Source organism: Camelus bactrianus, chromosome 3, assembly GCF_048773025.1.
Source record: "Camelus bactrianus isolate YW-2024 breed Bactrian camel chromosome 3, ASM4877302v1, whole genome shotgun sequence".
NCBI classification, from domain to species: Eukaryota; Metazoa; Chordata; class Mammalia; order Artiodactyla; family Camelidae; genus Camelus; species Camelus bactrianus.
Genome location: NC_133541.1, coordinates 85,071,354 through 85,091,985, shown reverse-complemented (window position 1 = coordinate 85,091,985; position 20,632 = coordinate 85,071,354). Strand labels below are relative to the sequence as shown.

Here is a 20,632-nt window from a genome sequence, read left to right as displayed (position 1 = left end):
AGAAATACAGAAACTTGCCAAATTAATATAGCTAAGGAATTCCAGACCCAGGATTTCAACCCAAGAGTTTATCCTCAGAATATACTCTCTACGCTCTTCTAGTCTCCATTTTCTACAGCGTTGCTCTACACCTCATGGCTGGTGGTCGCTGAAGCAAGAGGTCTTGACTTGTACATTTTGATCCTGCCCTTAGTCTTTTTATCACCAGTGGTAGAGAGTTAGTAATAAATAAGATTAAAGATACGATATTCCTCTGCTGAGGAGAACTCTTTAACCTTTTGCTTACTTTTACTTATATCAGGAAGGCTGAAATATAAGATCATTTCTAAAAATATTTTGGTTAATACATGTAAACCTCAAGGAATATCAGAGTGTGCATCATTAAGTAACTAAATCACTTTTTCTACCTAAATGGGATTCATAATAGTGTACAGCTCCTATGATAGTTATGAGAACTAAGTGAGATGATGCATGTCAAAGCTTTCGGCAGAGTGGTGGGTGTATCGCAGCATCATAGAAATGACTCCTAGATCTTCATCATCACCATTGTCATTATCACCAACATCATCCTTGTCTGAATCCTGACTGCTGACTGAAATAAAATCACACGTCAAGTGTGTGAGTTAAGTTTTATTTGGGGCAAAAGGAGGACTGTGGCCCTGGAGACAGCATCTCAGTTAGCTTTGAAGAACTGCTCCAAAGAGGTAGTGGGGAAGGTCAGTATTATACATGATTTTAGTGAAGGGCGGGTGCCTGTAGTCAAGCACACATGTTGGCAGAGGCTTGACTCGTCACGAGGAGCAGACGCCACTGTTAATGACTTTAGTGCTTTTCTAGATATGAGGAGATGCAAGAATATGAGCTCATAAACTCTTCTCCTGAAAATATCGAACTAACTGAAGGCCTGTTCTGCCAGTCTTTCCCAGAGCACAGAGTGCCTCATTCCTGATCTCCACCCTGAACTCCTTTCAGGGAGTGTTGAAGGTCAGTGGCTGCTGCAGCTCGTAATTTAATCCTTGTAGAGGCAGATGGCAAGTGCCAATGTTTAGTTGGTATGACCCAAAATTCCAAGCATAATTTTCAATATTATATTTAAAAAAATACCATCACAGTGATATAACACTCACTACTCTTTAGCTTGTCAAGTTTCTAAGACTCTATTATTTAGTTAAAATTTTAGTTAAAGTTTATCCCAACGAAGCTGATGCCCTTCTAAAAAGCCTCAACACTAGGGACATTTTCTTCCTGCTCTTGGCTCAGTTATGCACCTGTTCTTTTTCCTACTTTGATATTAAAATATTACTTGCAGCATATAAGAGAAATTTTAACCTTCTATGGCTTTAGTTCCAAACACATCACTGTACTGATATTATACTTTCATAGGTAAGTGACTGATTAATTGTCAGATTTAAAGGTCATTCCTTATTTTCTGTGCTCCTGGACTTCTTCAGAGCACTTGATTCATTTGATTCATTTTTTTCTTGAACCTCTTGAGTTTAACCAATTCCAAGCCACCCTGCACACAGACTGACCTCTTACTAATCTCTTACAAATTCTCCTTTTATCACATCACTTCTCTGCTAAAAACCATTACTGTTTTCTCACTTATTTGTGGAAAAAGAAAAAGGTCTTCAGTGTTTCATCCTTCATTCTCCACAATCTTATGTTCACTTATCTTTGCCACATTCTCTGAATGAAAGAGACAAAAAGCTGTCTTGTGATCTGATTTTTTAGCTGCACTTTGCCAGTTCTCCCTCTGAGAGAGAATTTGACAGAACTTGGTAACTTCCTCCTTCCCTTTTTCCTTGTTTTCCACCCACTGCTTTCTGCAGACTACTTTGAGCTGAACTCAGTGTTTCTGTAATGAGTATTTTCACTACTTGAGCTAAGTCTACCTAGAAGAGCCACAAAAACCCAGAAGTTTATAACCAAATACTTTTCTTCAAACTTCTGAACAAGATATAAGAGAAATAACATATACATGACTGGGTGGCTGAGTCAGTTCCAATCCACTTGTAACACAGTCTAGGAATGTAGAAATTGGTAAGTGTTGGTCTCATAAATTGGTATCACTTCCCACAGGAAACTTTTAAAGAAAATTTTAGTTTCTCTTTTGTTCTGGATCTCACTAAACTAGTTTGATCTAAACAAACAAGTCTAGTCAGAGCAAAGATAAATAGAGCAAGATAGGAAAATGTTTCTAATGCACAAATGTACAGAACCTCACTGTTCCTCTTAACATTTCAGTCAAAACCAAAGCACAGCCATTAAGCAAAATTTTCTGTTATTCAATCTTATTTCCATTCTTTGATCAGCCCCATATTATTTCTACTGTTATCTATTCACTGTATCCTATCATAGCTTTCCAGATATTATTTGGAATATATTTATAACTTATTTTACATGAGTGTTATCTTGTCTAATATTTTCCCCAAGTAGGCAGTTCTTGAATATGATACACTCTCAAGTTGGAATTGAGTTTCTTTAACATCTCCCTATAATAACAGCATCCTAAATGATATATGACTGTGATCATCAGAACAGTCTTAAAGAATTACCATTCATTTCTCTAAATCCATTAAAATATTCTAAGCTTCTTCAGAAAGATTCAGTTCTTCCTAATCTAATACTGAAAAATTTTGCAAGTAAAGGAGAAATCCTTGAAATATCAAATAAAAAGATAACTGGAGTTAAACTCCATAAAATTCTGAGGAAGCAAATGTAAGTGAATATTCCACAAGTATACTGAATAAATATATAAGTCAATACCCACCTGGTTAGTTTATATTAATGTCAGATACTAAAGCATTTCACAACTTCCTAAAAAGGGGATGCCCTGTTGGTGACATGAGATTAGTAATTTCATATGATTGTTCACTTGACCGTATCTGTTTGTTTTTCTTTCTCTCTCTCTTTCTTTCTTTCTCTCTTTCTCTCTTTTTCTTTCTTTTTTTTTTTTTTAACAGAACAAGGCTTTTTCACTTTATTACTCAAAAAAGCTTCATTTTTTTTAATTTAGCTTTTTGACTCTGTGCTTGTGCTTTCAATACTTTCACAACGATTTTCTGCTCTTCAATAAGGAAAGCACGCTTGATCCTGTCACGGACACATTTAGCACACATGGAACCACCATAAGCCCGGCTGACATTTTTTTTTTGTTTTAGACAGTCTCATAAGAACTTTAGGTCTCACAGCGCGAACTCCTCGAAGTCGGCCTGGGCACACGCCACATGCGGATTTTGGTGCTTTCCCAACTTTCTTGGTATAAAAGGTAAACAATTCTATTACCAGGGGTTCGGGACAGCCTAGTTTTGTTAGAGGCTGTATTGTAGGACAGCCTACGACGGTATGTCAAACGCTGGACCATTCTGAATGCCTCTAGATCGGTCCCCGGAAGAGCTTTCTTTCTTTTTTTTAATGCTATCACAAACTTATAAGGTCAGAGAGAAAAAATATGTGTTCATATATGGTGTATTCCAAATCAAGAATATTTTACTTTATTTTCTTACTTTTATAGATTCTGAGAGGCAAGTCTTCTGAAAGTATACCAGTACAAAAAAGAATTTTAAACTGTAAAATTAAAATAATCAAAAAGTGCCATCAAATATGGTAAGAAGTTTATAAGTAGCCTTGAATTTTACAGAGTTTGTAACTAGGTTTATATTATATCAGGGTAAATCAGTAACTTGCCTTATTTGATCTTACATTGAGTTTTGAAAAAATCAAATGGTTGATGCTGAACATATTTTTCCAAGAAGCTCTTTTCATTGCTTAATTTGTTTCAAATTCCCACAAAAATATTTACCTAAACAAAACCATGCTGCTGAGTGATTTGCTGTATAAAAGTACCAGATTATTCACAACAAAATAAATGTAAAAAGACTGAGACTTTGAATTACATTGATTCAAATGCATTTTCTCTGAGTTCAAACAAATTCTAATCTTCATTATAACATGGGTTGGGAGGAAGTGATCAGTGAGGTAGGAAAATTTCTCAGCAACCTTTTCTCAAAAAAAAGTCTATATATATACATATAGTAGAAAATTTGATTTGAAAATTTAACCTTGGAAAATTTCAACATGAAAATGCTCTCTGGTACTTTTCCACTATTTATTTCCCACAAGAAAGAATAATCAGAAAAGTTACATACGCAACTTCTTTCTGTAAACACTTTCTGATATGATACAGAACTCCTTCTGCCTATTCTTGCTATTTGAAAACAAAATTTCTTAAAAACATAAGTAACTATGTTCCTTGGTATTGATTATTTGCATCACAGATGAAATGAGTGGTATTCTTATCAGCTTTCAATGCAAAGATTGGAAATGCTTAAAGAGAATTTTAGCACATAGGTTGGCAATATAAAATTGATTATATTGACTATAAATTTCTGAGTTATTTCATTGCTTCCTTAATTTTTCTACATCTCAACTGTAATACTTCAAATTTAAGTTCAAATCTTGGGTTAAAACTGATTGAAAATAGTTTTTTTAATGTAAAAAAGTTATGGTTACAGTGTGGTTTGAACATTAACAGCAGTATGTTGTATATTCAGACTATTCAGAAGGACATCACAGGTGAGTCTGCTGTTGGGTAAGAAATCTATGCCTTGTGTTTCCACTGCTTCAAATGTCAGACAAAAAATGTGTGAGATCTTGTTATAAGTAACAATCAACAATCCAAAAACAAAAAAATTAAAAGACCTGCCTTTGGCTTTTCTATAATCTAGAACTACTGCATAACATATATTTTAAAGTTCAAGTAACATCAATTTTCCCCACACACATATGGAAAATAATTTATATCATATAACCAGATTAATCTCCTAACATGAAAATTTTGATTATAGGCCTATTACAAATAGAGACCCAGAAATTCTCAACAAAATAGCCTTAAACCATATCCAACATTATATAACAATGATAATAAATCGTGAACAATGATGGTACTGGGGATTGAACCCAGGATCTCATGCATGGTAAGCACCTCTCATTGAGCTACTAACTTCCTCCCCCCTAAAAATTATTTGACTCAAAGCTGAAATTAAAATAAAAAGTACAGATTTTCTAAAAATCAAGGATAATTAGAATAATTCATGACAATACTAATAAAGCACAGTAAAATTTGTACTCAGCAAAAAATTTATAGCCACATAAAATCTTTTATTATAAATAACAAAAATACATGAATAAAATACTACTTAGGGGAAAAGGCAACTAAGTAAACCATAAAGAACTTAAATAAAAATGAAGGAAAAGTCTGAGATTAATAAAATCGAAAACCACATGATGTTTGTGTGCACACACACACACAAACAGAATGTCTAAATCCAAAGATTGCTTCTTTTAAAATGCTGAAAAACAGAAAGATGTTTAGAAGTTTAAGTTTATAAGATAGACAATAAAACAGTTCACACTTGGAATGAGAATGGAAAATTAATTGAAGACGTAGGAGGTGTTAAAAGAATAGGAGACTAGCACATATAATTCTCTGGGCAAAGAAAAAAAAAAGGGAGGAGGAGGAGGAAAGAAAAGCCCTAAGAGAATATATATATTTCTAACGTGGGGATATATATTGATTGGTCCAATTAACATAGAAAAAACAATTAAAGGTTTATCACTACAGGGCACCAAAATAGTGAACAGATTAAGGAGAGAATTTTCAGAAGCCAAGACAAGTCAGAGATAATAGGAGAGATATCGATGAATGAGATCATGTAACTGAGGAACTAAAACTTCAGCAGTGGTTTCTAGGGAGTATTTCTCTCAAAGGACTAAGCATGAGTTAGCCAAGCAGAGGACAGACAGAGAAGATACTAAGGGCATGTTGTCTAAACGAGGCAAACCAGAGGATTGTTTCAGATTTCTTATCTGCAGTACATTGTATCTGCACATGTCCAATAACCATCCAGATGACATATTTAAATGCATGAAGACATCTTTATGGATTTGACAGAAGGAGAGATGACAGCTTCCAATTCAGGGAATTCTTCACTATTTGGTCCAGGGAACCAATTCAATCTCCTCAAAGTAGTAAATTTCGCTTATTTTCCTGAGTGACAGGGTCCCCTGGCCTGCGGTTAAAGTGTGACTACTCTTTTGCTGAAGCTGACATTGATAGAGATAATGTCAGATTTCACGAAATTACTCTGTTAGGTCTTTCGATCATTTCTACAGATTGGATGTCACAGATCCAGCCCAGAACACTGCAGAACATTGGAACCAAAGAGAAAACTTCAGATCAATCCACGTCTCAAAAGCCTGTACCACAGGTAACTTATGGCTAATTCCATAAAACTTCACTATCAGAAGAAAATGTAGCTGAGATTGTTCAGCCTGTCAATTTTTTTTCTAATGCCTCTATTTCTCTGTTATTTTTTTCTATTAAAATAGAGGCAAAGATTTTTCTAAATTAGAAAATCACAGGCAATCTCGACTTTAAGATTATTTTAACATTAGTCACTAGAGCTGGGGGAGCTAGTGAGCAGTTTCTATTGTGTTCATCTAAAAGATGAATAAATTCCCACCTTCTGCAGCTCAAATTCTCCAGAGATTCTGATTAACTTGGATCAAATTGCCAACTTGGCCAGGAAAGGAAAGGATGTTCTATTAACAGCCCCTCTTAGACCTTACCCAGTGAAGGTAGGTTACTTCCTCAAAGCAAAACTTTATTGCTGTGCAGGTATACGGGGGACATGCATGCTGGGCAAGGAAAAACAAATATCCATGCCACACTCTCTCTGATTTCCTGAGATAGAGCTGTCCATTCTATTTAAACACAACCAGCGTGGGAATCCATAACCTCCCAAGGTAGCCTATTTTATTGTTAGGCAGCTCTGTTATACATGTCTCTCTTAAATTCAGCAGAATTCTCTTTATTTATAGCTTTTATCTTTCACTTTGAATTCTACTCCACAAAGCTCTTCAATCAGTAATTTCCCTCTTCCATATCAAATATTTGAGAGCAATTTCAAACAATTTCAGCCAGTTACTGATCCACCTAGAAGTCCATACAGTCAATGTATATATCTCTTTCTTGTCTGCAGAGAACTTGGGGAAACTCTGTAAAAAGGCCTTGAATCTGTATTTCCCTGACCAGTGCCAAAGCAAGGAGCTAAAATGGACATGACTTTTTATTTAAAGGCTGTTTTTAGGCTCTAGTGATCACTGCTTTCTCTTCTATTTTTTCTGTGTGTGTGTGTGTGTGTGTGTGTGTGTGTGTGTGTGTGTGTGTGTGTGTGTGTGTTTGTTTCCATAAATCATCCATTTAATATTTCATAGACCTTTCATGCAAAGGACCTCAAGCAATCGGATGATGATGAGTTTGTGGATTCTATCTTCCATTTAGATGACAACAGTTAACACCTGTCCATCACACAGCTTCCAACATCTGGCCCACTCCCCAGAATCTGTTACTGAGATGTTTACTCAGTACTCTAAGAATGGAATTTTTTAAGCCTAGGAAACAAGCACTCTCTTGTAAGTTCTCAGCAACAACAAACTTCAAAAGTCAAAACTAGAAGAAACTTGAAAAACGGGTTCCACATCTTTTATAGGTGAAGTGGGTAACAAAGTCATTTGTCTCTGTTACTAATTTGGAGCAAAATTCGGTTGTCAAATCATGTTATGTCTTCCACCCAGAATATTTCAAACTCAAGGTCACTGCCTTTTATAGTTACTTTTTCTTGCTTGAACCATTAGAACTGTTTTTTCCTTCCTTAGTTATATTTACATCTATTTACTTAGACACTGACTAGCTTAATAATATTAATAGGTAGTATTTATATGTAGCCTTTATTGTGTTCTCAGCATTGTTGTTCACTGTTGACACATAATAACTCATTAATGCTCACAACAGCAGAGTTTAAAAGTGGCTTGCCTAATAACACACAGCTAGTAAGTGGCAGAGCCAGAACTGAAATCCAGGTGGTTTAACTTTAGATCCTAAATTCATAAATGATACAAAATATTGCCTCTGAAATCTCAGCTTTGAGCATAGCACTCAGCTACAGCAAGCATATAATGGGCTACCATATTTACATATATACACACACAGACATATACACGCAAACAGACTCTTTAGCCCTGGAAATGCAACACCAATTTTATAACTTCATCTCCAAATTGATACTCTTCCTATCCAACTTTTGTAAGCCTTGTCCAAAAATCTCTAATGTACATAACACCACACTTTGCAAGCCTGCTAATAGCATCACCACTTTCTTATAATCTGACACTTCTCTTAGTCAACCTTACTAGAGTTACTTTTCAATATACATCTTCCTTTAGGCAGGGCAGTGTTTTTACTGCTTCCCTCCCTTGAGTCCCACACGCTTCTTTCCGATTCTCAACTCTCAACCCCGGGACTTCACTCACATTTCTTGTGTGTTCTTGCCCTTTCTCACTGATGGCCAAGTCCTACCCAACTCTCAAAGCCTATCTTGAGTATAAAAGAATCCATGAATTTTTAAAAATAAACTCTCTTGCTCCCCTCTAGACCTTTCCACTGTTTTTCATATCTCCATTTCAATTAGCCTTTATTTAACTCTAATTCTAAAAGTCTGTGACTGTACTTTCCTACTTAGATTGCAAGTTAACTGAGGGCAGGAATCATGACACACTTCTTCTCCAACACCTAACACCACGATGAACCAGAAGAAAGTGCCTAGTGGATACGTGTGTGTCAGTTCTTCACGTAGACTTTCAAGACCTAAACAGAGGTAAAGCTCAAAATTGCCTTCAGCGGGAGAGTACACCATTTAGTGATCTTTACAGTAAAACACTATTAGAATTTAAAAAAACCCCAAAAAACCTTAGGATTTTGTTTTCCAAACCCTACCATGCACTGAAGACTAGCATAGTTTAATTCCCAAACATTAGTTTTTCTTCAAGAATTTCAATAATTGGTTAAATAATTGTTTTCTTATGTAATGCTAACCTTGTGTAATTTATAGTCTCCAGGATAAACAAGACACATATCAATAAGAGATGTTTTCCATTGTGTTATGATGAGGGATTAGAGGGAGAGATTTTGACAAATAAACAGAAAGCCAATTCAAACTTCTAGAATATTTGTCTTCAAATTACTAGGAACTAGATGAGTTAAATGATATTTAAATCGATGTACGTTTTCAAGGTATATTTGATTGTGTTTATGACAACAGTATGAAGGATATCATGTGAAACCTTCAAATTTAAATCCTTAAGAATTTTTCTATAAAAATGTGTTTAAGATTGATTTAGCTCTAATGCATAGACATACATATTCTATGATGTTTTTAAAGAGAAAAAATGCTCTAAAGAGGTGTATAGTTAAATTTCACTGTTTGCCCTATGTGAGTAAGGCTTTGGCACACTGTTGCCACTTAGTAGTGAGATGCACAACAGAATTACTAGGTTTTTTTTTAAATAGCGGTAAATAAAAATTATTTCAGCTGTAAAATAATAAAATTAAATTTAAGCAATGCTGATAACAAAATATCATTTTCTGATTCCATTTCTATCACCTCCTTTAAATAAAAGCAAATTTTAATTCTGACATTTCTAGATTGCTATGTATTCTCTCATGGTCCTTAGTTTTCTTTCCCTTGCTTTCTGCCCACCATCCACAAAACCTTCTTTCTTTCCAATTTTCCCCACACATGTTCTCTTGTACCTCAAGAATTTATCACATTTCATTTATCTGACATACTACTTATTAAACAAATGGCTCTTGAATTCTCAGATTGGAGCTCAAATATCATTCCCTCATATAACCTTTCCCAGAAGCCCACCTTAGATAATATCTTCCAAATGTTTCAGTAAGAACTTGTATTCTTCTCTCATAGCATTATTCAGGTGTAGATAAAATATCTGTGTCTTATTTGATGAATGCCTATTTCTCTCACTATTCCATATTCTCTACAACGGCATACTTTTTAGCTCTCTGTGACAGTTGCTGGCATATACCAGACACATATAAAATGTCACAAGAATGAGTGAATGTATGAAAGAATGAATTCTACATGAAAGGGAAAATGGTGGAAGAGAAATATGTGATATTTCAGCATCCATTCTCAAAACTAAGACACATATCCTCATGGGAGATAATCACTCATACCTGGCTCAGGGAGGTTACTATTATTCAATCTTGGCTGTTTTGAAAGTATCAGTGTCACTGCAGTCTAAACATGATTGATTAAAAATATGCAGCAGGAAGAAACTTATTTTTCTATTTCGGTATATTGCTCTCTTAGGGCAAACATTATTGGTTGGTACCTGATGATCCCATCTATCCTCAAAGCGTAGTCATTCAATAATGTATTTACCAATGGTATCCCACATAGAGATCTGACAGTGTGGGAACCATTTACATTTTTGAATTATTGAATAATATGCAGAAAATACATGATGGCTATTGATGATAAATCACTTAACTTTGTATAATTCTAAAAAGGTGTAATTTTTTGTATATATATTTTTATTGAAGTATAGTCAGTTTACAATGTTGTGTCAATTTCTGGTGTGCAGCATAATGCTTCAGTCATACACGAACATACATATATTTGCTTCTATATTCTTTTTTACCATAAGTTACTATAAGATGTTGAATATAGTTCTCCATGCTATGCAGTAGGCACCTGTTTTTTTTTTACATTTTTTAATTGAGTTATAGTCATTTTACAATGTTCTGTCAAATTCCAGTGTAGAGCACAATTTTTCAGTTCTACATGAACATACATGTTTTCATTGTCACATTTTTTTTTGCTGTGAGTTACCATAAGATCCCTACGCTGTACAGTATAATCTTGTTCATCTATTTTACATTTTGAAATCCCAGTCTGTCCCTTCCCACTCCCCACCCCCTTGGCAACCACAAGTTTGTATTCTATGTCTATGAGTCTGTTTCTGTTTTGTATTTATGTTTTGGGTTTTTTTTAGATTCCACATATGAGTGATCTTACATGATTTTTTTTTTTTCTCTTTCTGGCTTACTTCACTTAGAATGACATTCTCCAGGAACAACCATGTTGCTGCAAATGGCATTAGAAACTTGTTGTTTATCTATTTCATATATATTAGTTAGTATCTGCAAATCTCAAACTCACCATTTATCCCTCCCCATGCCCTCCCCACCCCATAACCATAAGTGTGTTTCTATGTCTATGAGTCTGCTTCTGTTTTGTAAATAAGTTTTTTGGCTTTTTTTTTTTTTTTTTTAGATTCCACATATAAGTGATATCATATGGTATTTTTCTTTCTCTTTCTGGCTTACTTCACTTAGAATGACAGTCTCTAGGTCCATCCATGGTGCTGCAAATGGCATTATTTTGTTCTTTTTTATGGCTGACTTAGGAATAAATCTGACCAAGGAAGTGAAAGACTTAGACATGGAGAACTACAAAACATTGATTAAAGATCTTACTAAAGATGACTTAAAGAAATGGAACAATATCCCATGTTCTTGGATTGGAAGAATTAATACTATTAAAATGGCCATACTGCCCATAGCAATCTACAGATTTAATGCAATCTCTATCAAATTACCCAGAACTTTTTTCACAAAACTAGAACAAATAATCTTAAAATGTATATGGAATGACAAAAGACCCAGAATTGCCAAAGCAATACTGAAGAAAAAGAATGAAGCTGGAGGAATAATCTTCCCAGACTTCAGACAATACTACAGAGGTACAGTAATCAAAACAGCATAGTATTGGCACAAAAACAAACATATGGATCAATGGAACAGAACAGAGGGCCCAGTAATAAACTGACAAACTTTTGGTCAATTAACCTTTGACAAAGGAGGCAAGAACATATAACAGAGTAAAGACAGTCTCTTCAGCAAATGGTGTTGGAAAAACTGGACAGCAGCATGTAAATCAATGAAGTTAGCATACTCCCTCATGCCATACACAAAAACAAACTTAAAATGGCTTAAAGACTTAAACATAAGACACTATAAATCTCCTAGAAGAAAACATAGGAAAAACATTCTCTGACATAAATCTCAGCAATGTTCTCCTAGGGCAGTCTACCCAGGCAATAGAAAGAAAAGCAAAAGTTCACAAGTGGGACCTAATTAAACTTACAAGCTTTTGCACAGGAAAGGAAACCATAAGCAAAACAAAAAGACAACCTATGGAATGGGAGAAAGTATTTGCAAAAGATGAGACTGACAAGGGCTTAATTTCCAGAATATATAAACAGCTCATACAACTTAATAACAAAAACCACCAAACAACCCAATCCAAAAATGGGCAGAAGACCTAAACAAGCAATTCTCCAATGAAGACAAATGGCCCATAGGCACATGAAAAAAAAAAAGCTCAATATCACTAATTATCAGAGAAATGCAAATCAAAACTGCAATGAGGTTATCACCTCACACCAGTCAGAATGGCCATCATTCAAAAGTCTACAAATGATAAATACTGGAGAGGCTGTGTAGAAAAGGGAACCCTCCTACATTGTTGGTGGGAATGTAGTTTTGTGCAGCCATTATGGAAAACAGTATGGGATTCCTTAAAAAACTAAAAATAGACTTACCATATGACCCAGCAATCCCACTCCTGGACATATATCCAGAGGGAACCTTAATTCAAAAGGATACATGCACCCTAGTGGTCATAGCAGCACTATTTACAATATCCAAGGCATGGAAACAACCTAAATGTCCATCGATAGATGACTGGATAAAGAAGATGTGATATATATATATAGGAATAAATGTATATATATACATATATATATATATATGTATATATATATAATGGAATATTGCTCAGCCATAAAAAAGAATGAAATAATGCCACTGTGGTATATTTATACAATGGTATTGAATACTACTCAGTCATAAAAAAGTGTAATTTTTAAAATGTGGGGAGCAGACTGCACCAAATATAAATCTTTATTTCTTGAAATTAAATATATGTATAATAGCTATATTTTTGTAAGCCCTAATAATTCATGGAGCAACATAAATGACAAGTATCACTTTAGGAACTGTCTGATAAACTAAATGATTTCTTTCTTTTTTTTTTTCTTTTTTCTTTTCTTTCCTTCCTTCCTTTTTATAAAACAGTGCTAATTCCTACATCCTAAGAAGTACCTGATTCTACATGTACATTTTGTTCTGTCTCTCGGCTAAATAATACCAAACATTTAATACCAGACTGTGTATCTTCAGGTATCCATAGTGGCTTTTTAACAGGCCAGTAGGGCAGTTTTCTTAATCACCATGTGATCCTGCTCCTTTATTACAGTGATATCTCTCTCCAGTTGTTTCACAACATTTTCAGAATCACTTATCCAATCAGATCTACTAAGACTGGAAGCATTTTCTAAAAGGTGATCTGACCATATGAGATGGAACCCGACTAAAACATTCAACCTACATATTTGCTATAGCCTGGTAAATGACACTGGTTCTTAGCAGAGCAAAAGTTGGAATGTTTAATTTACTGATCAGATTAATTAAAAAACAACACCAACAAAACTTGAATGTACAGAGAATGACTAAGATTTTCTAGTAGCACAGTTGACTGATGGGTAAATGTAAACTACAGACATCTCCCTCATCCCACATGCACGGAGAGTCTCTGAGAAAAAATCTGTCTGTTTCTTGGTTTCTTTTTTGAAAAAAATGGGATTTTCAACATACATTTAACTTCTTTTTCTCTTAGTGATAGCAAATTTCAAGTAAGCCTGAAGTCTAGCTCTCTCTTCAACAGTCAGTGAAGACACTTAGCTTTCAGCAACTCTGATAGAGTAATTTACTTCAAATAGAGCTGACAGTAAAAATCAGATTTCAGTATTTTCCATCCAAATTTCAAAGAAAAGCTTGCTTTATCCTCTAGAAAAAAAGGTGCTCTTATTCAGTAACTACATTGGACAAGAGTTTAAATGAAAATAATTTCTCCTGTGGTGCTAGGGGAAGGGGGAACAATTCACTTTCATTTACCCTGAATGGTAGTAACGGTAAGCCAGTATTCCTTTATCATCACTCCTGAAAATGGGTATTCCTCCCAATTCATTTTCTATGATGATGGCTTTCAACTCTGGTTGCACCGTCAATACCTCCAGGAGCTTTTGAAAAACACCACTATCAGAGCCCCGCCCCAAACAAATTGAAACCAAATTTTTGGTGCTAGGACCTGGGCAGTGATGGTTCTTTAAACTTCCCAGGTGATTCTAATGCACAACGAAGGTTACAAACTGTGAATGCGGAGTTTCATCTAAAAAAAAAATTAGTCAAAGGTAACTAACTGCTAAGGAGTTAAGGAAAAATAGTCAGGAAAACTGGAAGGTTCTAGATTTAGCTCCCTGTGGGCTCAAGAAGTCTGATTAAGATATGCTTCAGTACACAGTATTTCTGAATTTCTGTTGTGGCTCCAGATTTCCTATCTATAGAGTCAATATTACACTATTACTAAATTAGTAAATATATTAATACAGAAAGGGAAAGAATAGACAGGTGCAAAATGTCTGATAAATAGGAAAAGTTAATATGTTCAGAATAAAGGCAAAGATAAAACAAAGTGATTAAAACAAATAATGAAAAGCCTAGGGGTGTGGAAGGTAGTCAAAGATGATCAACCCAAGGATAACTGGTATCCCTGAAGGAGCAACTCCATTAATGAAATGTAAATGCTTTCACAACAGTATTATACCAAACACACTGACATTCATAATAAAAGCCATAGTCTACATCCTCAAACAACACACAAAAATCACCTAGGAAATACTAGTGAGACCTTGGAAAAAACAAACAAAAACTTCTCAAAATTGAATTTTACTAATTAAGATGTAAAAAAAGAACACTGAATTTATTTACATGAAAGGTAAGATGGGACAGCTGGGGAAATAGGATTACAACAGGCTGTTAATTTGCAACTTGTGAGTTTCCTGGGTGGAATCTGAAACCGACTCCCAGACATGGAGGGCAAGGAGAGACCAAAGAAAGAGGCAGACAGTCCAGATTGGTAGGCGGCCATTTCAACAAGCAAGGAAATTTACATGTGAGGCTTATCTTGGGCAGTTGCAAGATGAGTAGATCTCTACATCTGCCCGCCAGAATCTTAGAAAGTTTATGAGGAGGCTTTAACTGGGCTTAGTCACCTCTACTTTCCAGACGGTCTCAACAACACACTGCTTTCTGAAGGTTATGTCCTTAAAAACAGCTCCCTCTGTGGAAATGGTGAGCAGAATGTATATTCCCAGGACAGGGGAGGGAGGAGGAGCCTCCAATTGACCAGGTCAGCCAACAGTCATGTTCTCTCCATGACCTCCTCCAACAGAGGTAAATGTTTGAAAATAAACCATATAAAATTACCTGCAAATAAAATATCAAGGGAAGGAAAAAGGAAAGATGGTGTGGTACACAGAATAATGACCCAGCCCCGCTAATGTCTATATTCTAATCTTTCGAACCTGTCAATCTGTTATATTACATGACAACAGGTAGAAGAGAGGATTTACAGATGTGACCCAATTAAGGATTTTGAGATGGAGAGATTTTCTTGGATTATCCAGGTGGGTTCAATATACTCACAAGTTTTCTTATAAGAGGCAGGTAGTGCCAAAGGAGGAGATGGAATGATGGAAGCAAAGGTTGGAGTGATACAACTGCTGGGTGGAAGGGGATCAGGAGCTAAGGAATGTGGGGAGCCTCCAGAACCTGAAAAAGGCAAGGAAATAGAATCTCTCCTAGAACCCAGGGGAAAGCAGCCCTGTGGCCATCTTGACTTTAGTGCAGTGAGATTGATTTTGGATTTCTGGACTCCAGAGCTCTAAGATAAATTTGCATTGTTTTAAGCTGGTAATGTATTAAAGCAGCAATAGGAAACTAATACAGATGGAAAGCAGCTGGAAATCAGTATAGGTACATTCATTTTTTATACTTTCTTTAAAGAAAACCAATTGGCATTAACTGTATAAATAAATCAAGAAACTATGGTTGCAATCTATTTTATCAAACTATAAGAGGAGATTACCAAACATCTAAGATAAGAAAACTACTAGCCAGTACAGTGGTCAAGTGGCAACTGGCACTTAAAAATGAAGGATCTTAACTCAGAATATTATGTATAATATTAAAAATTTTTGATATAATAGCTAATTAAAAAACACATTATAAACTTTCTAAATTACCTGAGGGAAAATAGGCACATGCACACAACACAGATGTGCACACACACAAACACACATATACACATATCTAAACTACAAACAGATATGAGGAAAATAAAACAAAAGTAACAAAATGTTGAAAATAGAAGATTAAAAACAGAGCCCAGAATATAACAGAATCATAGACTAATACATGTGTTGCATCAATATGTGTAAATTCATTGATTCATTGGATAAAAGAAAAAATTCACATACTATATAGAAAACAAACTTTATATGTTGTTTGAAACAAATGCATCAGAGCTTAAATGTGAGGAAGCTTAAGTGTGAAAGAATGAATGAAAATGTAATAGACAAGTGAGGGGAGGAAAATATCTCAACAGATACAGAAAATGCACTGTGAAAAACACTTTAATAATTACTAATTAAATCCTTAGCAAAAAGGTGGGGGGTGGGGGAGAGAGAGGGAGAGAGAGGAACTTTTTTAAGTCTGATAAGTAGCTAAAAAAAAAAAAAACCCAGAGAAAAACCTCAAACTTAATGGATGATGACGATCCAGTTCATCCAACGAATGATGATCAAACATCAAACACTGAACACTTTTCCTCTGAGATCTGGAAGACAGAAATACTTCCTAACAACACTGCTGTTCAACAGTGTTCTTAAGGGTCAAACTTTTGCAATAGCTGAAGAAAGAAAGTTAAAGTGAGGAAGGAAGAAATAAAACTTTCATTATTCATGGATGATCTGATTGCATTTATAAAAGATATGAAAGAATCTCTATAAAAATTATCTATATCTGTATAAAATTAAGTAAATTTAGCAAAATCACTGTATTTATCAACATAAAATTATTGTTTTCTATTTTAAAAAACAAATAAAAATAAAATTATTAAACAAAATAAACCATTTATACTAGCAGCATAATATATCACATGTGGAGGCTTCTATATAGAATACTATTTGATATTATGAAAGAAATTAAAAAAAAAACAGAGATATCATTGTGTTTTGAATTGAAATATTACATACTAAAAAGTCAATTTACCTATTGATCTATATATTGAAACTGATCTGTTTATTGAAAGAAATTGCCCCCAAATCTCAGGAGTCTTTTTTGAGAATATGGGAAAACTAATCCTAAAAGTTATACAGAAATAAGAAAGGCTAAGTGTGGCCAAGGCAAGATAAGAACAGAAGCCAAGAAAAAATTTAAAAGAAAAAAAAAAAGAACAGAAGCCAAGGACTTAATCCCACCATATAGCAACACATTTTATGGAGCTGTTGTGATTAACACAGTTATCAGCAGAGATACAAACAGACCAAAGGAGCAGAACAGAGGCCAGAAACAGACCCACACACTTAAGAGTCGTGATTTATGATAAAGGCAGCAGTAAAGTACAGAAGAAAAAGTGCTGGCTTTTCCAATAAAGAATTTAAATGTAAAAATATGAACCCCCAAAATTCCAGTAGGTCTGTGTTAACTTACTTACTGTCTTCAAATGGAAGTGGTCTTTATAACCAGGAACCAAAATATGAAATCCTTGAAGGACAAATTAGATAAATTTGAAGTGTTATTAATTCCAAAGAGAAAAATTGTAACTTTACAATGGAAAAGTTGACAGACACCAAATGGCTATACAAAATACCCAGAGAATGGGCCACTAAGAGAAGGAAAAAAAATGGATCAGGTCACAACTTTTCTTATGCTCAAATAGATATGTGACCTCAGGAGATGAAAAATGAAGACCTAAGCCCCTAAGTATTCAATAACATTGTCATTATTTTGAGATTAATAATGATTAAGTCATTAGTCTATCATTCAATAAGCCCAAACGTCAAATACCAAATATATTCTAGGATCCTACAAGTAATAATACAGCCATTTAAGCATGGGAGTATACTTGCCACAAACAATTTAATAGATCAAGGATATGCCATTTCCACTTTTATTTATTTATTATAACAATTTTAAAATGTTTTATTTTTTCTAGTAATTTATATGAGGCTGAAAAATCACTTTCAGAATACTACTTCTTCAAAACCTGATGACAACTGCAGGAGTTCTAGAGGACTGAAAACTGAAATATCCATGTATCTTTAAGTGTATGTAAGATGCCACTGTTTAATTAAATTACCAAATTCTTATAACTTTTCTTCTAATAAGAGGAAAAACAAAGAAACTTCTATGGCCAAAATAGAACACAGAAAAGATTTCTTAGAAAGTATTTCCACTGATAAGCTTAAAATTCTAGTACTGATGTCATATGTACAATATAAAATAGATCACTTTGTTGACACATTCTAAAATAGATTCTCAGTTACTTATTAACTTGATTTCTGTCTCAACTTTATGAGTTTCAACATACTGTTCTAAGAGGTTGACTAATATATGACACTCACACATAACACATGCATTTCTAAAAATCTGCTCTCAGAGTTAACTTGGACAAAGAAGTGTAACCCATTGTCTTCTATAACTATGTAAGGTTTTGAGGTCTGCAATTTCAGCCTTGCCCTTGGATAGCAACACCAACCTGAATGATACATATTTAAGACACATAACTTTGGGAGACCAGATCAATATGCATATTTCAACATTACAAATTTTATAAAGACATCTAACAATTCATAATACAGAAAGCACGTTTGCACCCTACCCAAGTATTGTTCTTGATGCGTACTTAGCAAACATGTAGCATAGAAACTTTTTAGTTTTAATGTCTTTTGCTAATTTCTTCTGTGAAGATTGCTTACCAAAATTATACCTGTCTAATTATACTACTTGCTACCACTTACCTCTACTTATTTCTATTTCTATTTATGTTCCCTGAGGACATGAACCATGTCTTGTCAGTTTTTTTGCCAGTACCCAGAATAGTGTTCTTGTAGTACGTAAATAACATTATTATATGCAGCAATTAATAAAGTTGCATAAATATGCAAGGAACTAGATCTCTGCAAAGATTAGCATTTGATCCAGTCAGTGCCTTTTACTTGATCTTTGCTTGTCTCAGTAGGTGGCCTTGTCTCTCTGCTTAGTGCTTTTTGCTAAATAGCCTCTTATCAGAAGGACGTGCCAGCTCAAAGCTGTAATTACTGGTACTGAACATAGGTAAGTCAGTCACTCTCTGATGAGATAGAATCAACTTGGTACACATATGTGGCTACCGAGATCACAGGCCAAGTTCTGAGTTCTGAGCTTAAGATGTGAAATCTAAGATAAGCTGTAAACCCATGAATTTTTACAATGGGTTGATTAAGGTTCAAATATAAAAAGTCGGTGGTGAGGATATAACTCAGTGGTAGAGTGCATGCCTAGCGTGTCTGAGGTCCTGGGTTTAATCCACAGTACCTCTATTAAAAAAAAATGAATAAACCTAATTACCTCCCCCCCAAAAAAGGTGAGCAAAATAATGAAAAATAAAAAGTACATAATAGTTGGACAAAACATTTTTTAAAATTAAATTTAAGAAAGAAAGTTTAAAAAATATAAGAAATCACTACTTTAAAAGGGTTTACTAACATCTCCAAAATCATTCCCAGGGTCAAATCAAGATGGCAGAGTAAGAGGACATGAAACTCACCTCCTCCCAGGAACACATCAAAAATATATCTTTAGATGGAACAATTCTCACTGAAAACTAACTGGAGACTGGCAGAAAGACTCTTGGATAAGCAAGGCTGTAAGAAAGATCCACATGGAATCGGGTACCAAGGGAAGAGCAGCAATCAGGTCATAACCCGTGCCGATGTGGAGGGACTCAGAAGGAAAAGGAGATTACCTGGGCAGAGACCCTCCTTGGGGAGTGGAAGGTTCAAGCCACATATAGGGCACCACAGCTCTGGGGTCCAACAAAGGGAAGATGAGTTCCCTTGGCTGGTTGGAGGGCTGGTGGACTAACAGGAGGGTTGTGGGAAGCCTAGATTCCACTCGTGAGGAGTGCGTGAGTGCTTGCTTGCTCCTGAAGCAGGGTGGAGAGGGCAGATCGAAACCCTGTGGGTGACTGACTGACTTCCTGTGATGGACTCACAGTGCACCCCAGCCTGAGTTGACAAACACTCAGCCCTGCGGGCCTTGTGTTGCAGCTCCACACCGAGATGACGGCTGTGACAACTGAGGAAAAAGCTCACACATGAGACACTGAGGCAGCTAAAACTGTAAATGGTGTCTGACAGGGAGGGGACAGTCATTACTGGCAACTGCACAGGTGGCATATCAGAGACAGTCTAGCTCTCTGATGGCAGCCAGACCACACCACCTGCACCCTGATAATTGCCAAATGCCCATACCAGCCCCTCTTGCTCCAGCACTGTTCCACCCTGGGCAAGGGTGCAAGTGGTGGGAGGGGAAAGACCGTATACACTATACACTTGAAGGGAACTGAGCCAGTTTGGACCCAACCCTTGGGGCTTCTACTCCAGCAACTTGGGACCTGACCCCGCTCCTGACAGGGCTGTGAATGCCACTGAGCAGAAGGGAAGCACCACATCACACCAGGCTCTGGCCCTTCCTCTC

General features: G+C 35.4%; 1 protein-coding gene and 1 pseudogene across 10 annotated transcripts in view; both read right to left on the bottom strand.

Annotated features, from left to right (window-relative positions):
- Positions 1-20,632, bottom strand: part of PRR16 (proline rich 16) — a 319,349-nt gene that overhangs the window by 35,863 nt on the left and 262,854 nt on the right. The window lies entirely within an intron of this gene.
- Positions 2,975-3,422, bottom strand: LOC105082057 (large ribosomal subunit protein eL34-like; annotated as a pseudogene).